General features: G+C 40.8%; 1 long non-coding RNA gene across 3 annotated transcripts; it reads left to right on the top strand.

Moving 5' to 3' along the window:
• Positions 1-79: 79 nt before the first annotated feature.
• LOC140911549 (uncharacterized) lies at positions 80-22,498 on the top strand. Of its 3 annotated transcripts, XR_012159044.1 has the most exons (5): positions 80-964; positions 1,688-1,801; positions 18,457-18,539; positions 18,774-18,884; positions 18,975-22,498. It is a non-coding gene; the product is annotated as an uncharacterized lncRNA (long non-coding RNA). The 3 variants fall into 3 exon arrangements; XR_012159042.1 differs by having other exon boundaries at positions 80-1,801; XR_012159043.1 differs by lacking the exon at positions 18,457-18,539 and having other exon boundaries at positions 80-1,801.
• The last annotated feature ends 2,189 nt before the right edge of the window (positions 22,499-24,687 follow it).

The following is a 24,687-nucleotide window of genomic DNA, read 5'->3' as shown; positions in this document are numbered from 1 at the left end:
TCGCAGGTGGGCGGGGCCTGAATGACACGAGGAAGGAGGGAAAATGTGATTGGAGAAAGGAGGGAAACCTAGACGGTCTCAGGAGCCACCTCTTTTCCAAGACTGCCTTTTCTACTAGAAAGCGACAGGCCTCTCAGCCAATCAGCGCAGAGACCGGTGGACTTGAGAACAAGCCAATAAGAAGCGTTGGGTGACTCGCGAGATCGTGGATTCAACCGCTTCAACGGAACGCGGGGTCTGTACTATAAGCGGTTCCGGGGAGCGCGCCGCGCCGCGCCGCACTGCACCCCGGCCCGGCCCGGCCCCTGGAGCAGCCACCCGCCGGCGGCAGGCTGCGCTGCCCACGCCTTGCGGAGGAGCGTCTTTGCTGTGGGCGTCGTTCCCGTCAGCCCAGGCAGCTCTCTCTGATCGCTGCCGGGAGCGGCGGGCTGCGGGCACCCGCGTCCCGGCACCTGCCGTAGGAGACTCGCAGCTGTCCCGTGAAACACCTGCAGTGCCAGCCGCTGGGTTGCGAAGATCAGTTTGGAAACGTGATGGAAAATAAGAAGGGCCATTGGGGTGTGGAAGGAAGAACCGCCATGTTGGGTCTGGCCAATGGGCTTCCAGCTCAGTCGCTGCTTTTTGACTGGGGTCAGGGCCTGATGCCTCTCAGGGGATGAGCTGAACAGGGCAATTCGCAAGTGAGCATCCCCTGCCATCGAGTCCCAGCTTCTGGTAGTCCGGTTTAGGGGCATCCAGGGGCATGGGATCGTTTCTCTGACCATCTTGGCTATTAGCTATTGATGGACCTGTCCTCCATGAATATACCTAAGCCTTTTTTTGAACCCAAGTTAGACTTTTGGCCCTCGCAACATTTCCTGGCCACCAGTTCCGCAGGTTGACTGTGTGTTGTGTGAAGTACTTCCTTGTGTTGGTTTAATCTGCTATTAACTTCATTCTGTGACCCCCTGTGTTATGTGACAGTGTAAGTAATACTTCCCTATCCACTTTCTCCATAGTGTTAATGATTTTATAGACCTCTGTTATATCCCCCCTTAGTCATCTCTTTTCTAAACTGAACAATGCAAAGTCTTTTTAATCTTTCCTCCAAAGGCAGTTGTTCTACACCCCCCCCCAATCATTTTAGTTACCCCTCTCTGTACTTTTTCCAATTCTATCATAATTTTTTGAGATGTGTGCAATTCTGATCACCTAGTATTCAAGGTTCACGATTTATATAGTACATGATATTGTCAATATTATCTATCCCTTTCCTAATGATTTCCTAACACTTAAGTTGTTTAATGCTGCTGCACATTGAGCAGAGGTTTTCAGAGAACTAGCCACACTAACTTCAAGATCTTTTTTGAGTGGGAACACTGAATTTTGGCCCCTTCGTGTGAGGATTGTTTTCCAATGTGCATTACTTTGCATTTGTCAACATTGAATTTCACCTGCCATTTTGTTGCTAGTCACCTAGTTTTGTAAGCTCCCTTTTTTGTAAGTCTTCATGGTCCGTTTTGGACTTAACCATCTTAAATAATTTTGTATTGTTTGTCGACTTTGCCACCCTTTTATTTATGTCTCTTCATTGTGAAAACTGACCATTTATTCCTACCCTTTGTTTCCTTTTTTTAAAAAAAAAAAACATTTACTGATGCATGAAAGGACCTTCCCTCTTATGCCATGATTGCTTATTTTACTTAAGAGCCTTTGGAGAGGGACCTTGTCAGAGGCCTTCAGAAAATCCACATACACTATATTCATTGGATCACCGTTGTCCACAAACTTGTTGAGCCTCTCAAAGCATTCTAATACATAGGTGAGTCATGATTTCCCTTTACAAAAGTGTTGACTCTTCCCCCAACAAATCATGTTCATATATGTGTCTGATAATTCTGTTCTTTACTATAGTTTCAACCAGTCTGTCTGGTTCAGGTATACCAGCCTGTAATTGCCAGGATTGCTTCTGGAGCCTTTTTTAAAAATTGGCATTACAGTAGAAATTCTCCAGTCACCTGGTACAGAAGCTGATTTCAGTGATAAGCTACATACCCCAGTTAGTCTTGCAATTCCATATTTGAGTTCCTTCAGAACTCTTGGGAGAATACAGTCTTGTGTGGGTGACTTATTCCTGTAAAATTTATCAAAACCACCTGTATTGACACCTCAATCTTGGCAGCTCCTCAGATTTGTCTCCTAAAAAATGGCTCAGGTGTGGGAATCTTCCTCACATCCTCTGCAGTGAAGACTGATGCAAAGTATTTTAGCTTCTCCACAAGGGCTTTGTCTTCCTTGAATCAGCCCCACTAATTGTTTGGTATGCTTCCTGCTCCTGCTGTATTTTAAAAACAAAAAAAACCTGTTTGCTTGTATGTCTTTTGCTAGTTGGTCTTAATTCTTTTTTGGGCCTGTCTTTATACTTATACTTTTACACTTGACTTGCCAGAGTTTATGCTCCTGTTTTCTTTAGGAGGATTTGACTTCAGTTTTTAAAGGATGTCTTTCTCTATTTCTTTTACACTACTGTTTACTGAGAGTGTAAGTTGTTTGGCCCTCTTATTGTGGGGTATGGGGTCTTTTTTTGGGGGGGGGGAAGGGCGCGGGAAGTGTTGTCTCCTTTTTTAAACCAGTCTTGTGCTGTTGCAGAGTAGCAGCCGTGTTAGTCTGTATTCACAAAAAGAAAAGGAGTACTTGTGGCACCTTAGAGACTAACACATTTATTTGCTGAATTGGAATTAATTTGCAAACTGGATACAATTAACTTAGGCTGGAATAGGGACTGGGAGTGGATGGGTCATTACACAAAGTAAAACTATTTCCCCATGTTTATTCTCCTCCCCTCCCCCTCCCCCTCTCCACCCCTCACCCGTTCCTCAGATGTTCTTGTCAACTGCTGGAAATGGCCCACCTTGATTATCACTACAAAAGGTTCCCCCCTTCCCCACTCTCCTGCTGTTATTAGCTCATTTTAAGTGATCACTCTCCTTACAGTGTGTATGGTAACACCCATTGTTTCATGTTCTCTGTGTATATAAATCTCCCCACTGTATTTTCCACTGAATGCATCCGATGAAGTGAGTTGTAGCTCACGAAAGCTTATGCTCAAATAAATTTGTTGGTCTCTAAGGTGCCACAAGTACTCCTTTTCTTATGCTGTTGTGAGTTCTGAGTCATGAGTTTTGACCATGGAGTTTGATAATAGGGGACCCTTCACTTCTACTCTTGAAAATTTACATCAGAAATTGAAACTCATTAAGCAGGTTATAGAGGTATTTACATGGCAGGAAGGAAGGAATCCCCTCCCTTTAAATTTTTCCTCTATCAGTAATTTATTTGTGCCCTCAGCATTAGATCTGATACATAGTGCCTTCTCCAGTTAGGCAGCAGATGCTGGAAAGGTATATTTGTAAAATTAGCTCCTTTACATGGGGGCATTTGCCTCTTGCAGATGGCCTTCTGTGTACATTTCATTGGTCCATGGAGTGTTTAATTTATGGACCCCTTCTAAGGTTCCTCTCTCAGAAGCATCACATCTTTGCATCATCTCAGTCCAGCATCATGATGCTGTCAGAGGCCTTCTGCAGTTTACTGTGTACTTTTTCACCTTTAGTGTTTGTTCTGTCCTCCAATATCATAGTCCTTTCTGCCACCATTTCCACTCTCCACCATCAATTCCTCCATGCTCCCTGCCAACCTCCTTTCTACCCCTCAGCATTCCTTGTCCCATACTTTCTTACCTAAGACTTAATCCCACCCTGCCTTCATCCCATAACACGTGTATGTACGTGTTGATATTAAAATACCACCTAAACAGATACACAGAAATAGTGATATACACAAGTGAGGTGATTGAGGCAAATGTGTCCCTTCCCAACACACACATTGTCTTGTGTTTTAACTGCAAGCTCTTCCTGTTGTAGACTACTCCTTACTTTCTTTGTACAGTAAACATGGCAAAATGAAGCTGCAGTCCTGGTTGAAGCCTCTAGGTTCCGTTTTATAAATGGTATAAAAGAGATCACACCTGTGCAGATGAAAGAATTTTGCTCTTGGCTCTTTTCTTTTTTCTTCCCTCCCCCACACCTGCCCAGGTGGGAGGATAGAGCTTTGAACAGGTGAGGTAACTAATACCTGAGTCAATACCTTGACCTTCATGATTTTAGAGAAATAAAGGAAGGAAAAAATGAAAAACTCCTTGCATCTGCTGTGTTCCTCACCTGAAGGTGGAAAGTATAGTAATTGTTTTGAATGTTTGAGTATATATTGGTATTATAAAACTGAGTTTTAAGAGATGGATAAAATATTAGATGATGTAAATGGGATGGGGCAGTTGTCACATCTTCTTATTGTTTGCACAAAACCATAGTTTAGTGGAACACATGAGTATTCCCCATTTTCACCAGAAACCTTTAGAAATACAGAAGAAGTGCTCAAATATGAGGAGATAGAAGGAGCTGGTGCTTGCTGTATTACTTTAGATAGCATAAATTGGCCAAAGGTGTCCAACATTAAACAAGGGCCAGACTTTAGTGACAGAGGCCTCAACCTGCTTAGCGCCATGGCAACTACCCCATTAGAAATCCTTTTTATCTTTTATTAAAGATAATGAAATACAAAAAACAAAGCATTTGAAATGTAGAGTATTAAAATTAAAGCCTTATCGAACATCCCTTGTTCCCTCTCTCTTTAGCTGGAAAGAGTTTTTCCAGCAGAGAAACCCCCTGGTGTGAGAGCCTCAGATGGTAATAACTGTCCTGGGTCAAGTGACTGGTTCTTTGGGACTGGAGTAACCTAGAGTATTGTGATTTTTGAGTAAGGGACCATGTATCACAAAAGCAGGCTTACTTGGGTGACTAAATAGATAGGAGTACCTAAAGGGACTGTCTGACTCCAGGGTTAGGCTGTTATAATGCCAGAGTTCACACTTTGTATTTGGCTGGGGAAATACAATTTCATCAAAACAGCTCAGTACTTCAAGGGAGCATATGTACAGCTACAATGGCTGTACAATCAGAGTTCTGTCCAAGACAAACTTTTGACTATAGACTTATGGGGAATTGGTCAGGCTTAGGGTTGACCAGCAGGCATCCACCCGAGTCCCTCAAATAAAATAAAGTTCTGTTGAAAAGAAAGGAACTAATTCTGTCATGAGCAAATAAAGGTCTTGCTTCAGTCCAATTCTGAGTTTATTAGGCAGAATCTTTCCTCAAGTACATAAAATAGAGAAGATCACTTTAGATAAGCTATTACCAGCAGGAGAGTGGGGTGGGAGGAGGTATTTTTTCATGCTTTGTGTGTATAAAAAGATCTTCTACACTTTCCACAGTATGCATCCGATGAAGTGAGCTGTAGCTCACGAAAGCTTATGCTCAAATAAATTGGTTAGGCTCTAAGGTGCCACACAAGTACTCCTTTTCTTATAAAACTGAACAACATTCATGCATGCTTATCAAAGTGAAGCAAAGTGCTTCAAGTGTTAAATCACAGTCTGCCAATTATTGTGTTCATGGCTTTTCAATATTTTGAAAATATCTTGTGCATACAGTAAAATGGCAGTTTTTCAGTATAAAAAGTCCCTTAATTTTGCAAAGATTTTATTTTATAGAGTGTTTTACCAAAACGTTGACAAGCACCAGAAGTGTAATTCCCCACCAGGACCTTCAACTGCTAAGTTTCAGTATTCATTGTTTTGCCCTGGGAAGTCTTCAGCTGCAGTTGCAAGAGGGTAATAGTGTCTTTGCTTCCGTAGCTTTTTTCAGATGCCATGTTAAAATACAGTATAATTGTTAAATATTTTATATTTCAATACTGCTTTTTGGAAGAGTCTCTATTTAGCTGACAGCAAAATGCATTAAACATCTAATATAAAGAAACATTTATAACAGAAAATTAAACAGATTTTCACTTTGCATATATTCATACTCCTGTCACCTGCTTGATGTAATAGATACATACATTTCTTTCCTGATCATAAACCATGTATTTCAGGCTACTCTGCAGTGTTGTCATTTGCCTTTACAACAGCCATTATTCAACTTACAGCTTTGCTCCTTCCTGGTTTTGCTGACTCATCACAAGTTATGCTGTTGATCTTTCTGCTTATATCAAAGAAGAAGAATTCAAGAATTGGCATGAGTGCTGTGCAGATCAAGCTGTGTATTGTATTCTTCCTCACCACTCCCCTGGAAGGAGGATATTAAGTTTAACCTTTCACTCCATTACTGTGGATTTTGGTATTTTGCTTCCCCACCTACCTCTTGTTTCCCTATTGATTAAATCACGTGTAGTAACCACTAACCAAGCTTGGATTCTACTACAGAAAAGTAGTATGTGACAGGTACCACAAAAGTACATTAACAGGCCAACTGTCTTACATGCCAAACCTCACAGTATCCAACCATTCTTTTCACTGCTCTTCCTCAAAGATTCCACTCACAGGATCTCCTAATCATTCCCCAAACAGGTAATATGAACAGCCAGGCACTGACAGAAGTTCAGGAAAAAAACCAGAAACGTTACACTTTCCCAGCTGCTTATGGCCACCTCCATCTGCCTTCTTTCTGCTCCTAGTAAAGGTTCCCCAGCCTGAGGGATGGAGCAAATTGTTCCATAATTATGTTAAGGTGTGCTGAATACAGCTAGGAATTTTTTGTCAAATACAACAGGAGAGAAAAATGGGTGTAGGGAGAACAATATTGAACTGGATTGCTAGGAATATCCCAACAGAATTCTTCCTCTGAACTACCAATTGTTTTTTCATTTAGCATGATCAAGAATATGTGGTGAGTCATTTTTTGTATTGCAGTAGCACTCAGAGACTCCAGGCCACAATGTGCTAGGCACTGTGCAAACCTAGGAATACACACTGCCTCTGCACTGAGGATATGAGATGGGGGGGAGGGAGGGCAAAGGAAGTTACATCCATAATGAGATAAATCTTGTTTTAGTAGGTTTGCGAGACTACTGTCTAATTCAGAGTATATTCAGATTCAAGGTTCTTCTAATTTACTCATCCAACTGTAATTATACTATTATACTCACTTTTGAAGTCTTCTGAGGGAGCTTCTTAGGTTTCACAGGCTGTAAATCAGGATGGAATCTAGCCCCAAGAGCGAGTCCTGCTGCCAGTCTGCCTTCAAAGAGAAGAATCAACTCACTTTAATTATGTTAATGTCTACTCTAATAATTACCAAGAGCTTCTTTAAACTTCCTTCAGCTGTACAAGTTAGAATAGGTCTATTTTGTCTACTTACATTTAGTCTAAAAGAAATGCCAACCTAAAGGATCTAATTTCAGCACAGGCTGAAATTGTGGAAAAGCAGCATCACTTGCCCCATAACCTCAGCCGTGCAGAAGAACGCCATCCACAGCCTCAGAAACAACTCTGACATTATAATAAAAAAGGCTAACAAAGGAGGTGCTGTAGTCATCATGAATAGGTCGGAATATAAACAAGAGGCTGCTAGACAACTCTCTGACACCACATTCTACAGGCCATTACCCTCTGACCCCACTGAGGATTACCAAAAGAAACTACACGATCTGCTCAAGAAACTCCCTAAAGAAGCACGGGAACAAATCTACGCTGACACACCCCTAGAGCCCTGACCAGGAGTATTCTATCTGCTACCTGAAATCCATAACCCTCGGAATCCTGGACGCCACATCATCTCAGGCATTGGCACCCTGACAGTATGATTATCTGGCTATGCAGACTCTCTCCTCAGGCTCTATGCTACCAGCACTCCCAGCTATCTTCGAGACACCACTGACTTCCTGAAGAAACTACAATCCTTTGATGATCTTCCGGAAAATACCATCCTAGTCACTATGGATGTAGAAGCTCTCTACACAAACATTCCACACCAAGATGGACTACAGGCCATCAGGAATAGCATCCCTGATACCATCACGACAAACGTGGTGGCTGAACTTTGTGACTTTGTCCTCACCCACAACTATTTGAGATTTGGAGAGAATTTATACTTTCAAGTCAGCGGCACTGCTATGGGTACCCACATAGCCCCACCGTATGCCAACATTTTTATGGCTGTCTTAGAACAATGCTTCCTCAGCTCTCGTCCCTTACACCCGTACTCTACTTGTGCTACACTGACGACATCTTCATCATCTGGACCCATGGGAAGGAGGCCCTTGAGGAATTCCACCAAGATTTCAACAATTTCCAGCCCACCATCAGCTCCTGGACCAGTCCAAACAAGAGGTCCATTTCCTAGACACTACAGTGCTAATAAGCGATGGTCACACAAACACGACCCTACAATGGAAACCTACTGACTGCTATACTTACCTACATGCCTCCAGCTTTCATCCAGACCACATCACACAATCCATTGTCTACAGCCAAGCTCTAAGATACAACCTTAAAACTACAATACCCACCTGGTGAAGTGAAGAAACAGATTGACAGAGCCAGAAGGGTACCCAGAAGTCACCTACTACAAGACAGGCCCAACAAAGAAAATAACAGAACGCCAGTAACTGTCACCGACAGCCCCCAACTAAAACCTCCCCAGTGCATCAAGGATCTACAACCTATCCTGAAGGACAGCCCTCTCTCTCACAGACCTTGGGGGACAGGCCAGTCCTCGCTCAGAGACAGCCTCCCAACCTGAAGCAAACACTCATCAGCAACTATACACCACACAACAAAAACACCAACCCAGGAACCAAACCCTGCAACAAACCCCGGTGCCAACTCTGTCCACATATCTATTTAAGGGACACCATCATAGGACCTAACCACATCGGCCATACCTTCGGGGCTTGTTCACCTACACATCTACCAATGTGATATATGCCATCATGTGCTAGCAATGCCCCTCTGCCATGTACATTGGCCAAACCAGACAGTCCCTATGCAAAAGAATAAATGGACACACATCTGACATCAGGAATCATAACATTTGAAAACCAGTAGGAGAACACTTCAATCTCCCTAGCCACTCAATAACAGACCTAAAAGTGGCAATTCTTCAACAAAAAAAACTTCAAAAACAGACTCCAAGGTGAAACTGCAGAACTGGAATTAATTTGCAAACTGGACACCATCAGATTAGGCCTGAATAAAGACTGGGAGTAGTTGGGTCACTACAAAACCTAAACTTAATTTCCCCAATGCTAATTTCCCCCTACTGTTACTCACACCTTCTTGTCAACTGTCTGAAATTGGCCACTCTCATTACCACTTCAAAAGTTATTTTTCCTCCCTTGGTATCCTGCTGTCAATTGAATTGTCTCGTTAGACTAACCTCACACTTGGTAAGGCAATTCACATCTTTTCATGTATTTATACCTGCTCCTGTATTTTCCACTCCATGCATCTGATGAAGTGGGATCTAGCTCATGAAGGCTTATGCCCAAGTCAATTTGTTAGTCTCTAAGGTGCCACAAGGTCACCTCGTTTCTTTTCAAGAAATCCATGACTTTCAAACATGAATGTTCAAGATGATTTCAGGAAGCATGTTCCATGAAGACTCAGGGCCCTATCCAGTCTAGAATCATGGAACCTGTCTTCAACCCAGGACTTTGCAGAAAAGGTCTCACTCCACCTAGCAACAGGAGCCTCTTAGAGTGCCAGGCAGAGCATGAGGAATGAGATTATAATTTCGCTGCTCCCTTAAATAAAGAGAATGAGGTTAATTCTATAAAACCTGCTTTTTAAAATTTCTGTATTCTGTGTTGTTGCTGCTGCTATTTAAATTTGTCACAACATTTGAGGATGATGTTTTGCAGTGAAGGATATTTCCACAGAACCCAGATGCATATTCTCCTTCATTCACAATAAGCAAGATCATAATATTTTCACTATAATGTTAAACAGAGGGGACGATGAGCACTGTGACAAGGCCAAGGACATACTTTTGAATTGTTTCTCCATGAAAAACTTTGAGTTTGTAATCTATAAATGGTGGCAGCTGCTATTTAACAAATTGGAAAAAAGATGAGTGTTGTGAGCTTTTACAAATTGGTTGCTATATGTGAATTTATAGAGAAATCAATACAGATTTTTCTCTTTTAGGAGTTTAGTTATTTTAAATGAAACTTTTAGACAATGTTCCTCTGCAACTATCTAGGGACAAAATTTCACTTTGTTTCATAAGGTCACCTGGGTGTAAATGAGAAAGGATTTTAGTCCTATGTGATCAAATGAAGCATAGGAATAGTGTACGTATACCTGTACTATTTTTCCCCCTTGGCTTTCTGAGGACTAATATATTGCTGCCTGGAGGAATCACTGCATGCATTCTATTTTCATCTGAAAAAGAGATGGTTTTCCCTTTAGTGAATTTCCATGGATGAACTCCCCATTCTGCTAAGAAAGTTGGTAAGATTTATTATAGTTCTTTTGTACTCATTGGAATCCCACCTTAAGAAATACTAACAAAAATATATCTTGGACTCATTTATAAAGGTTGCTGAGCAAAACCAACTTCCATCAAAGTCAGCGGGAGCTGCAAGCACTCAGCATCTGTGTTAATCAGGCCCCTGGCCTTTTTAAAACAGTCCTACTCCGCATTTCAGAGCTACTCCATTATTTATCTAATGGAGTTGCAAAGTCCAACAAAGATTCAGTAGACTCATATACTCAGACTTCAAGGTCAGAAGGGACCATCATGATCATCTAGTCTGACCTCCTGCATGTTGCAGGCCACAGAACCTCACTCACCCACTCTTGTAATAGACCCAGAGCCTCTGCATTACTGAAGTGCTCAGTTCATGATATAAAGACGTCAAGTTATAGAGAATCCACCATTTACACTAGTTTAAACCTTCAAGTGACCCATAATGCAGAGGAAGGTAAAAGTAGCTTTTTACTGAAGTTGGCATAGATCTTAAATGAATCAGGTTACTACATATTTACAAGCTATATTCCACAAACAAGTGTACATCTTTTGCCATATTACCACTATTTTTGTAAAATAAAGTAGTAGTTAAATAGAATATTGTGAAGTTTACATAATAAAATAGGAAATGTCCCTAATATCCAGTATTGATATTGTACATTATGAAACCAACAACTGAAGAATTCTCTACTGTATTCTGACACTTGACACACAAATGATTTACTCTTTTCAGACTACTGCATTTAAATTGGCCATATGTTCATTTTTCTCTTCTGTTTTTCCACAGAGCACAAGCATGTTCTACCATGCAATTTAAGAGAGGAGGACATGTCTTCAAAGTTTTTTAGTTTTTGAAATAAGTCCAAAACTCCATTTCTTCCCCAGGCTGCATAACAAATCACTAAGAGAAGGAGACTTCCACTTTCTTTATATAGCATGATTCCCAGCTAGAATTAACATCCTTACAATGATTGTGGTTCTTTAGGTGCCTTTTCAGTATTGTCTATTCCAAAGATAAACTCCTCCAGAAAGAACTTAATATTTTTTAATCCAACTATACTTTTAGTAATATTTTCTACCAGTAGTTCTATATTTTGGGGCATTCTCACTGCACTTTCTCCAGTGCTACTTGTATGACACTAATTTCATGGGCCACAGCCTTTCAGTCATATACTTAGACTCTCTGTAAAAGTGTATATGGTGTTTCCATCAAGTTGCAGGCAGTGCACTGCTCCTAATAGATATTATTTCATTCCATTCTCTCTCTTCCATTTGGAAGGCAAAAGATTTCTAATTTATTTTGATAGCACCTGTTAATATATACAAGTTTACATAATTTGAATAATACTCTACCTATAGGTTTCAGTGGTAGCCGTGTTAGTCTGTATCAGCAAAAAGAACAAGGAGTCCTTGCGGCACCTTAGAGACTAACAAATTTATTTGGGCATAAGCTTTCATGAGCTAGAACCCACTTCATCAGATTATGAAGTAAAAGATACAGGAGCAGGTATAAATACATAAAAGGATGTGGGTTGCATTACCATGTGTTAGGTCAGTCTAATGAGATAAATGAATTAACAGCAGGATACCCAGGGAGGAGAAATAACTTTTGAAGTGGTAAGAGAGTGGCCCATTACAGACAGTTGACAAGGTGGTATGAATAACAGTAGGGAGAAATTAGTATTAGGGAAATTAAGTTTAAGTTTTGTAATGACCCAACCACTCCCAGTCTTTATTAAGAGTCCAGAAACAAAATTCTCAGTTATTCCACTGGATATTTGTCTTACCATTTTCCCCAGCAAAACTAACAATTGGAACTATAAGTATTAGGGGAAGTTATGAAGTCTTTTCCTCTTTCAGTTTATTATCCATTTTCAAATAGATTACTGTTGTGTTCTGTACCACTTTCTAGTAAAGTCTTTTACCTGTCATTTAAATGTTTTGTTTAAACACATTAAGTTCAGTAATTAGAACAAGTGGAGTTAACTTGTGTGTCTAATTTTAAAAAATTGAAGTCCGTATACCCAACAGTGTCATAATTTAAAAATGCTGTCTACAGATATATTCTTTACATTCACCACAAAAAGTGAAGAAGAACTGGACAATCTCTTTTTCCATCTTAATATTCTGAGTTCTCCTTTTAAGCTAATAAATGATATATGAAAAATGCTGGTTTATCTAATTTTGCCTGCCATTCTACTTTCACTCATTAAGTTCTCTCCCTATTTTTAGAAGTAATCTACATTACTATTAATTTCTAATTTTTTTTTTTGCATTTTTGCTATATGCTCCCTGGCAATTTGACTCAGACTCCAGTAGGAACCACCCAGCAGACAGATAGTAACACCCATAAATTATAAATTAACTTGTAAACTGAACAGATGCATAATTGAAGAAAATGAAAAAACATGGAATTCTATTATACACTTTTTATATATTTCAATCAGAGTAGAACTTTACTTGATAAAAGGCTAGGAATTGTGAGATAGGTAAATATTCTTACGCTGGAAGATGGTAGTGGCAGCCATCAAGCAGGTCTTTGATCTACAGACAATCACAGACCTGGTTAAAGCAGGTGGGTGTGTTAAACACCCATCTTTCTGACTAAATGGAAGGAGAAATTACGCCCATTTCATATAGCAATAGCTGGAAACAACAGGAAGTCACCACCCAAGGAAGCATTGCATGGCAAGGCCTGATCAGAAGGTAAGACATGTAGGTTGAGGTATTCCCCAGTTGCAAACACAGGAACTAGGAGATTGTTTAACAAGCTGTGTGTTGGAGAGAGAAAGCTAGCAGACAGCAAGAGAAGCAGTCAGAATCAAAGTTTGAGGCCAAATATTATCACTACGGGCCACAAACATTACCCAGACACCTGCCCACTAAATCAACAACCAAAATTAGAACAAAATGTTGCAGCCCTCAAGAGGCTAAACTATTGCATGCCACAGACAGAGAATAGGAGGGCCCAAGGTGCACCACTGCCCAAGGTCCCCGCAATGAGAGGGAACTGATTAATTAAGATACTTGCCAGGTGATCCTGATAAATTGTGAGCATATCCCTGGAAGGGAGAAGAGACATAAAGCACTAAGGTGCTAACTAGAAATAGTGAACAAGGACATTGCCTATTGTTTGTTTCTGCTGTATTCAGGAAGCAGGCCTTTGTGTATATTCTTTATAAATAAAAAGAATTGCACTAAAGAATTTATCTTACTTGTATCATCCATTTCTTTTCCTAACAGAAACAATCCCTCAAGACCTCAAATATTGGCTAACTGCTCATACCAAAAGGGGTCTGTGATGGATTCCCTAGGGTGCAACCTGGAACTGGGGTACTTCTGAGTCCTCTGTCCCTCCAACCTCGGCTTCCTCTCACACTGTGATGCTGTTGCTAAGCCACAAACCTCTGTTAGGTACTGTACTTACTCAGACATCCACAGGCAGGACACACTTAGCTGAGTAACAGGAATGCTTTTGCCAGCCACTCATGAACCAACAATAGATAGGCTCCAGCCAATTCCCGCAGCTCCCCAACATAGGAACCAAGGGCTGTACCTTCTTGCCCTGGTCAGAATCTTGACCAGTGTAAATTTATTACCCAGTCCGCCACTTCTACAAAGGAAAGTGGACCTGCACCAGCCCTTGCAACATGAGCAGATTTCACAAGCATTTCAACCAAAGCACAAGGTTTCAGGTAAAATATAAAACAGATTTATTAACTACAGAAAGATAGATTTTAAGTGACTATAAGCAATAAGCATACAGATCAAAGTTGGTTACCTAAGAAATCAAACTAAAATTGCAATTCAAGTTCTATAAAGTGGACAGGATTTGAATCAAGCAGTGTTTCACACTGATAGATAATACAAGCAGGTTACAGATCTTCCATACACAGGCTGGGACTCACCTTCAGCCTGGGACCACCTCCCCAGTTCAGTCTTTGTTCAATGTCACTTCCCCTCTTTTATAGCTTCTTCCAGCTTGCTAGAAAGAGCCTTTGCTATGACATGGGTCAAGCAGTATTTTTGAATTACTGCATTTTCACTAAAGGATTCTTAAATGTAATCCTGTGTATCTGTCCTTTGTCTTTCATCAAAATCATACACTTCCCTCACATCCACTTCAGCCTTAGATACTGAGATGTACAAATAGCATAGCATAATACATCTGGTGAGATCCTGGACCTATTGAAACCAATGGAAATTTGCCATTGTCTTCAGTAGGAACAGGATTTCACCTTAAGGGTGTGTTTGATTGCACCTGGGTATGTCTGACATACCCTTTAGAGCAGGGTTGGGCAAACTTTCTGGCCCAAGGGCCACATCGGGGTTGTGCAACCATATGGAGGGCTGCGTAGGGAAGGCTGTGCCTCCCCAAAGAGCCTGGCCACCGCCCCCTATCCACCCCCTCCCACTTCCCGCCCCCCTCACAACCCCTGACCCATCCAACCCTCCCGCTCCTTGACCCCTGACTGCCCCCTCCTAGGACCCCCCATCCCTAACCCGCCCCCTGGAACCCCACTCCTGTCCTCTGACTGCCAAGACCCCTATCCACACCCCAATCCCTAACTGCCCCCTGGAACCCTACTCCCATCCAATTCCCCCTGCTCCCCTTCCCCTGACTGCCCCCCCCCCCAACCTCTGCTCCATCCAACGGCTCCCTGTCCACCCCTCAGAACCTTCTGCTCCTTATCCAAACCCCCACACACACTCTCCGCCCCTTACCATGCTGGAGCCAGCCATGCTGCAGTGCGGCGGTGTGGCTGTGAGGGACGGGGGACAGTGGGGAAGGGCCCAGGGGCTAGCCTCCCGAGCCGGGAGTTCAGGGGCCAGGAAGGACAGGTCTGCGGGCCAAATGTGGCCCTTGGGCCATAGTTTGCTCACCTCTGCTTTAGAGTCTAAAGTCCAAATCATGGTTCAATTGCCATTCAATGAGACAAGAACTAGGCCCTTAATGAGAGAAAGATACATTTTGATACATGTAGTGCTAGAGTAGATGGCTCGAGTAATCTAGGTAAACACAACACAAATCGTCTGAAAATGAATTACCTTCTTACTAAATAGTAGTTCTAGTAAAAAAAAAATGTCTTTTTTTTTAAAAAATGAAGAAAAGACAGGAAAGAAAATGAGGTTTGGTTGTTTGGGGTTTTTTGCAAAATCTTTCCTCCCCTATTTTTTGATTAGTTCTAATAATTTTTGTTATTATAAATAACAGCACTGAACAGGAAACACTTTTCTCATCCTGTGAGAGGTTTTGTTTTTTTTTCATCCCCCAGAAAGTTCTTGTTGTGAATCAGGGCAGAGAGTAGTAACATCCATTTTTTGACAATGAAAAATCTGGAAAAAATTCACTTAGTCAATTCAATGTTTTGGTCATTAAAAAACCTCACACATTTATGTATATTAGAGACAGCACACCATTTTTTTGTCACACCATGGCTCAACATTTCTCCCTGTGGCATTGGAGGATGGCTGGAGTAAATCACTCTTACTCTAGAAGTTTAATTCTTAACATTGGTTTATTTACAATATTTACAGGGTAGATCCCAAGAATGGCCGAAGAGGTTTCTTTAGACATTAGAGAAAATGTATTTGTTATTTTATTAACTCTCCTGGAATATTATCTCTTTATATACAAGCTACCAGCCACCATCCCTAACCCACTCTGGGCCTATCCTCTCCTCAAAACAGAAATAAACACAAGAGTGCTCTTAGAAAGAGAAGAGGAAGAAGAAACCTTCTCCCTTTGCTACATACAACACTTCTGCAGCTTGCTTTTCTACCACTGGAAGACGTTTTTAAAGGTCACAGTCTGCCCTTAATTGGACTCAGTTGTCTATAATTAACCTGTGGTAACCTCTTTCAGTTCACAGGAAAAAGGGCTTTAACCATTCTATACTCCAAAGATGTGTAAATGAACACTGTACTTTCAATAAAATAGTTTCAAAACATGTACAATGTGCTTACGATTAAAGGGAAAAGTTTGCCACTTGGGTGCTACATCTTGGTTTGTCAGCCAGTTAGTGGGTTTTCAAGAAGTGCAGGATACATCTTTTCATTATATATGTGCACAGCATGTAGCATAATGGGACCCTGATCTCTACTGGACATCTAGACTCTATGACAATACAAATAATAACCAACAATAATAACAAAGGGATCCCGCATACAGTTTAAGAAGGGATGCATCACCTGTTTGTGGCATTGTTTGCCCCTGTATTATCACAATAGATTAGTGGATGCTCGTCAGTGTTATAGATATTTAACTAGTTAAAATTCATGGCCACTGCCACCTTAAACTTAAAGTAAGTTTCACTGGGTCAGAGTTTGTATTTATATCTCATGGAACACCATAATTTCAATGGAACTGGATAGCTGCTAGTGAAGACAGGCTCTGCCCCACTAAATTATATTGGAACCACTTTGGTGTAGGGAAGGTGTTTTATCTATATTTCATAAAGCACAGTGTAGATTTTCAGAGCTATGTAATAAATAATAAATAGTAATAATAATAGCAGCAATGAGGAACATACATTCTTCCTAATAAGGAATGAATACGGTAAAGAAAGGAGGCCCAGGGCGGAAAAGTTATCCAGCTAAAATTTATTAAATCAGTGAGATTGCATAAGTGGAAGACTTAATTACTTTTCCTGCTTGATAGGTCTCATGCATGGAATACTGGGCACAGTGCGGCACAAACCAAGTTCATTCTCGGTAGAATTCATCGGGTCAGTTCTAATCTTTTCCCAGAAGCTCTCTCCACCTCAAGTGTCAAAGTGGACTTTCTTTGGAAACACCAGAAGGAAAGTGTCTTTATTCTTTGTGTCTTCTCTGCAATTTTTAATGATATTCAATTTAACTATGTGAAATAGCTCTGGCATTATCTTGGTAGTGAGGAAAGAACATAAATCAGCATACAAGTTGCATTGTACTAATACTCAGATAACAACATCCCTCTGAGGTAGGTAAGAATTATTATCCCGGTTTTACTGATAATGAAACTGAGGCACCGAGGTGAAGTGACTTGTCCAATATCATGGAGGAAGTCTGTGGCAGAGCCAGGATTAGAATTCTTATCTCCTGACTCCCAGTACTGATTTTTTTAAAATATCACCTTAATTGCAAAGCAGGTGCCTGCAAAACCTTATGCCCTAAGCCAAACTCCTTCAATGAGTTCTCCTCAACTTTCTCTTTTCAGTGGGGGTCCCTCAGTACTCTATCCTTGGGCCTCTCCTCTTCTCTGCACCCTATGTCTGTGTGAACTCAGTCATTAAAATTGCATTTGTTACATTTATGCATCTTTAGCTTGATGACTCACAAAACTGCCTCCTCTACTATGGACATCTTTCTCTCCATCCAAACTAAAATCTCAGTCTGCCTTTCTGATTCTAACTCCAGCTTTGACCTGGACCCCTCTTTCAACTCACACATCCAGATCACATCTAAATCTTGCCATGTCTTCCTGCACAACATCTGCAAGATCTGGCCACGTTGCCCAAACTGCTGAAACTCTTGTCCAAGCTCTGATAATCTTGAACCTGGCTACTATAATCTCCTCCCCTCTGCCATCATAGCCTGCACCTCTGTCAAGGCCATTCAAATTGCTGCTATTGAAATCAACTTTCTGGCTCATTGTACTGTGTCACCCTCCAAGTTCCTCCACTAATTCTTCATCTTCCACTGAATCAAACACAAGCTTCCTGTCCTTACTTTTAACACCTTTCATAACCTAGCTTTTCACTACTCATCCAGCCTTTTATCTTATCATTTGGTCAACTCCCACCTTTAGATGCCAGCCTCAAACAGCTACTTCTCCAACAAGCTCTTTCACACTTATTCCCATACCACTCTTTACAAATGGGAAAAGCTCCCAGTCATAATCTTTAAAGCCACAAGTTTAACCTCCTTCAGGTCTCTCTTCAAGTGTCAGCTCTTCCATAACTCATACAGAAAACTGCACCCAGACAATGGCTAGGCAGAGAAGAGTTGTGATAACTACTCCCGATTGGTGAATAACTGTGCACATCCTATTACTTTTTGTCACTCTGTCTCTCCTACCTTCCTCAACCCACCTGTTATATTTTCTCTTTTCTATCTGCTTGCACAGGACCTAGCACAATGGGGCCCCTACCTGGTTGGTCTGTATGTCCTACTGCAATATAATGTTAAATAATAATATTTACATACAGGGTAAGTGTCCATCTACCTATCTGTTTTGCATGTTAAAATGCCTAATTGTGTACACAAATGGAGGGTCTGAAATAGCTTGCAAAAGCTGATGGTGCAGTATAGACAGACAGTTTCAGAAATTTTGGCCCTTAGTATGTTTATTTTTTACCCACTGCATAGAATTTTAAATAGTGATTTCTTTCTGTTAAAGAAAAGCCAATTGTTTTATTACCATACTTTCTGTTGTGCTTCCAGGTACCTTCATTTTAATCTGCCTTGTTACACCGAGGCAGCTTTGAGAGACGTCAAAGTGCACCAAGCCTCAGCACACCACAGTGAATCCTCAAAAACACCATGGGAAACATTGTAAGAGAAACATCAAAAAGCATCACTAATCACTGACGGGCACTGGTTTTCAAATGTCTATGACTCATCCACTTTTTTTTCTTTTTACAGTGGAAAACGGGACAAAACCCACAAAAGGACAGCACTCTTGGGTGATGCTATAATTGAGCTGGTGTGATTTCCTCCACTGGTAGTGCAATGAGCTGCCGTGTGGAAATCTTGAGTTTGAGATCTGTCTTCCTAATCAGAATTCCCATGGCCACGGAGAATAAGCCCATCAAAGGCTGGCATTTTGAACTCCTGGAGGAGGGTCAGTGCATACTGCCTTCAGGCAAATCCAACCTTCCTACCTTTTTCTCTGTGGATGTGGAGAGCCTTCAATGGACTGAAACCTCTCAGTTCTGCCCCACAAGTGATTCAGGATGCTGGGAATCTGTAACAGGGGTCTGAACCCTTCTGTGGTCAGTTGGCTCTAACTCCCCAGGGCACTCAGTGCAGACATGTACCGAAGCTCTCTGGAGCAGGCAGGGCAGGAAGCTTCACCGCTATACAGATCTGCTTTGTTCCCTTTGAACAGAGGGAGCACAGGGGCTGTTGAGCCTACTCTAGCCCTAAAGAATACAATATTGACCGTGGAGCAGCTTTATTCCCACTCCACAACCTGGAGGAAGGGGTAAGGTTTTTCACCCCTGCCACTCTTGTCCCACTGAGTTCCAGTGGCACTCCGATAAGTTAGAATGGGCACAGGATTTTGGCCTATGTTCACCTTTTAGCAGCAACAAGTCTGCAGACAACCTCAGATAGTCACAGTGGCAAGGAAAGCAAGATATTTAAAAAGGGAAATTAACATCCTGGCTAGAAGAGCAAAATTCACCCACCCTCTGGACTAGTTCCTTCAATTATACATTTCATTGTAACAGGCATTAAAAAAAACAAAACACAAAGACAAAACTATGCATATTTCATATATTAGGCCCAACATGAACAAGGTCAGTTTATATTGGCAAAAATTCAGACCTTCTGGAGGAAAAGTATATATTTAGCCACAAAATGTTTAGGATTTGTAATGAAAATGTGTACAAAATAGTATCTCTACAACCCACAGCTGGTAGGAAGGTCCCACATGGATGCTTTGGGATATGGTATTGGTGACATAGCACTCTTCCCTCCGAGTCAGTACTGAACCAAGGCTCCTGCAAAATACTGGGGGGAATATGCTGCTGGAGGTACAATTCGTTGGATGGTATGTAAAACAAGTGAAGCTCACTTGTGGTCAGTAAAGGTAGATCTGGTAGTAAATTTCCACCAAAGTTTCACTTTGATGAAAGTCAGAGAAGTTTTTCACAAACATTTGTATTTAAAATATTTTCCTTTTCCCAACCATCTCTAAAGATATAGGACGGGACTGTAACTCTGGTGGGCTACTTAAATTCAAGTTTGCTTAAGTACATTATGCCTAACTGAAAGTATCTCTGTGGTTTTAAATGGATAAGGTATTCCTTTCACATCCTAAGCTGCTTTATAGTGTTTCTGTGTATTGTTGAACAGTTGCCAAGTTTTACCCCAGATATAGATGCACTGCAGATCCTGCATGTAAACTGTGTATTAGTTCATAATGCACTTTTGGATCCTTAAAGATGTAAAAGTGCTATGTGTAAATCTATTAGAAAAGGCTAGTACACATGAAGTGTGTATTTTAAGCTCTGTTCTATGCCCGTGCCCACTTTCAGAGGGGGTTGAGGACAACCTGTGCTTTAATGCTTTGTGGCTCCTGCTGCAAATACAGGCACAAACACAGATGTTACATTGTTTTAAAAATAATATGTATTGAAAACTGATGGAAAATGATTAACTGTTTTTCCTTGAAATTCTTAGTTGTTTTTCCAATTTGATTAAATTTGGAGTGTTCTTCTATCATTAAGCATTTAGGCATGGTTAAGAACTGTGTGCAAAATGCCTTATGAATTCATAGTATTGTAAATATTTTAAACAAGTAGAATATATGTTAAATATTTGTACAATTATTTCCCAATCCAAGTCCCATTGAATACAAGGGAAAGACTCCTATTGATTTCAGTGGGAGCTGGATTCAGGTCCTTAGTCCCTTGTCCTTGCTATGGGGCCAATTCTACAGGGTGCTGAGAACCCATTGGGAGGTGCTGGAGTGACTTCAACTTCCAATTCCAGCCCAGGCTTGATGACCAGTCTCTTTCACCTGGAAAGAGATCCATCCAGTAAGATGGTGGTCACAGCATGTCAGAGGATGGCAAAAGATATGAAAATCATCATGAGAGCTCCAAAAGGGGCCTGGGGACTATCCCATGCAGGCAAAAAAGTACAATTCCAAACCACTACAATACAAATAATACTTATCACATCTTCAAATTGCTTTATAAACACTAACATTCCCAGGTGACAGGTAAATAAATATTTTTATTATCTCCATTTTAAAGCTGGTCGAAAGCAGACAGGTTAAAGCACACATTTTCACAAGCGGGCTCTAATTTTTGGGTGCCTCAGTCTTTGGATGCCAAACTTGAGATACCTTGGCCTTGTAGGTCCTACAACTTCCGATGAACTCAGTGAAAGCTGTGGGTGCACAACACCTCTGAAAAATGAAAGACAAAGTGTCTGAAATTGGGGGCCCCAAAAATGAGGCCCCCCAAAATAAGAAGGAAGTTTTGAAAATGTGTTGGTATGCAATGCAACCCATGACTACAGAAGGAATCTGCATCAAAGAGGGGACTAGAGTGCAGACACTTCTGTTTCACAACACTTGACTATACCATTCATTTTCATATTAATGATACATTCCTTTGGTTTATTGTACAGATTATGAGTTACTGAGAGGCACCTACGGTGTAGTATATTTATACACTGATTTACTAGGGTTTTTCTTATGATAAATTATTGTAAAAAGCAACTGAGTGGAAAATTCAGCTGAAAATTTCCAGCTGATTTTTCCTACTTCCAGCTGGCAATTGGTGTTTAGAACAGAGCAACAGGTGTATTGGGTTGCCTGGTCCTCCTCCTGAATCCCAGAGAGATCACGTGAAGGATTCTAACAGTCTTTTTGAATGTACTACTAGGGAAGTTAAAAATTGCTTGACATTTAAAAATCTGAATAGCCAACTGAGATTCTGTATTTACAAGAGAAATAGATGCAAGAGTGCCCACCTTTACATTTACTATAATTATTCTTGTTGTGCCCTATTATGAATGCAGAAATCCTTCCTGCATGACTTATTTTTACCTCCCAAGTGATAAAAATATCTTTATTCTTCTATAAAAAGAGTCCTATTGATTTCTAACATAAACTATGCAGAGAACTAAATGTATTTGATATGTTTCAGTTTTGAAGATATAAGATCTACCAATGCCATTTTCACAGATATAAGATAAAGCTGGCACAGAGCCAGGATGTGCCCAGTTACCACAACTATCCTACCCGTGTGAATAATGATTTTTGAAGAGGCTGCATCAAGCTTTTATTCCTACAGCTAACAGACTAGTTATCATAAATAAGAGATGACAGCAGTGGAGTTAAGAGTGTTCTATTCCCTCCAAATCTAATATCCATGTCAAATGTGTCTGGCATACAGAGCTACAATAAAATCAGCCTGGAGTCATCATAATTTTTCCTTATAGTTTAACTGCATAGGACAGGTGATTTCTACAAGGTCACCTGCATTTAAAAAATACTTCATCTGCCTCTCTGTTCATTTAAGGGTGCTAAAAATAAACTTTTTTAAAATTCCTAGACCAAATTAAGATATTGTTTATAATTTATTAATAAAAAAGCCATGAAGACATTGTATTATCACAAACACAAAATTATAAATCTCTAATTAAAGGAGATAGTGCACCTGCAGTGATGCTTTTTTTAATGTTTACATTCATTGCTGCTACAGCTCTGCCATGGAGATCTGTGCGTCCTAGTCGATTCAGAATGGTTCCCTATTATTATATAAACAAGAAATCAGTGAAGAGGGAAGGTACAACATTAAAGGTTGCAAAGGGGAATGTAATAAATAATGACAAATATCAGTGTACTAGTGATGAAAGCATGCTCCCTGCTTCCTGGACTAGGGAGCAACGATGAAAATGTAATATGTAAATAAGTGTATACTCCCTGGAATTCTGCCATGAATTTCCAAGATGAGTAGGACAGACATTTTTCAGAATCAGATCAATAACTCCACAATGGAAAACTTGTTAGGATGCCGGTTACTGGAATCTTTGTGTAAACACAACATTAATATTCAAAGAGGTGATTAGTCCAAGCCAGTGTATACAATTCCTGTCAGCTTTAATTCTTTAGATAGCAAGAATTGAAATTGCTGAAGCTTGGATATTGAGCATTAAAGAGCAACACATTTGTTTAAATGTAACTGGCTGCCCATGATATCTAAAGGTGGAAGGACTTTGGCCCAAAATAAGTAGCAGTGCTGCATGAACCAGAGCTCCCCTTTTGTGAAAATTTTGTAAAGTGAAAAATTGACATACTGGCTGGGGTATCATGGGGAAGCATGTTGATGTGGGATAAAGGGAGGTTATTGGTGAAGTAGGAAGAAAAAGGGCTGCTTCTTTCTTTCTCCTCCAAATGAAAAATAAACTGGGACATGTCTCACTAAAGGGCAGTTTGGGAGGAAAGCGTATTTATTGCTCTGTGACCCCTTTACCTCTTCTAGTCTCTGTCTTGTCAATCTAGCTTTCACCCTATCATCTCTCTGTCTCCCTACCATGTATGCTACCAGTTCACCAACTGACTCAGTTTCCCCCTTTATTCAATCCTGCCAGTCCAATCCATTCTTAGCTCAAAACCTTTTCAAGTCCCCTCAATTCCCGGTTCAACTCAATCTTCCTTCTCCAGAAATACCCTTCCATCTAAACATTTTGCTGAAGTAACAGTATTTATATGCCTGACAAAATGCCTTAAGGTGTGTTGTGATAATTAGGCCTACAAATGTATTCTAATTGTGAGCTCAAATGTAAAAAGTATGTAAAAGTCATAAGATGTTTGTAAACAGGTTCCCCCTTCAGCCCTGGGAGGTAAGGCATCATGGTGATTTAAGAGCACACACTCTAGCAGAGTACATTAACCAAGGGTCTTTATTGTTATTTCTTGCCTTATTCTTAAGGTACAACAGAAGGGAGCAGCAGATAGATGGGACCTCCTTCCTGCTCCTTGGCCCAGTCTTTTACACAGCTTGCTTTTTTTCTCTGAGCTATCCAGCTAGTGAGCGAATTAGCTCCCTACAAATGCGAAGAATCCCCTCTCAGCTTCTTAACCCAGTGAGACTACCACATTCCCTCCTACTCTAACTATACCCGGTACTCTGTGTTCTCAGCAACCAGGGAACTGGGTCCCCAAACTGGGTCCCTGTAAACAGCACCATGTCACAATGCTATAATAACGTACAATAACCAATGTTGGTGAAAAATAAGTTGTTATTTTTAATAATTAATATTATAAAAAGGTGCCAGAAAATGAGCAGGGAGACTGAACTAATTTAAAGGAAAAAGGACCTACTGATATAATTCCAGGACTATGCTTGGTAACAACAGAAAATGTGAAACCAGAAATTAATGAACCTAAATTGGTGCGTCAGATATTAGGCCTAATTGGTGGACAACATAATGAGGGGATGGGTGATTGCACCCATCATTTCCATTTTCCTTGAAGAAAGAGACGCAGAGGCAGAGGAGACAGAAGAACAGATGGAGGCTATTGAAGCAAGTTGCAGCATCATGGCTACCACCCCCACCATCTCTTGGGACCTTGGGCCTTTGTCAGCCTAATTCTGAAGGATGTCCTGACCCA

Source organism: Lepidochelys kempii, chromosome 5, assembly GCF_965140265.1.
Source record: "Lepidochelys kempii isolate rLepKem1 chromosome 5, rLepKem1.hap2, whole genome shotgun sequence".
Classification (NCBI taxonomy): domain Eukaryota; kingdom Metazoa; phylum Chordata; order Testudines; family Cheloniidae; genus Lepidochelys; species Lepidochelys kempii.
This window is presented reverse-complemented; position numbering and strand designations above follow the sequence as displayed.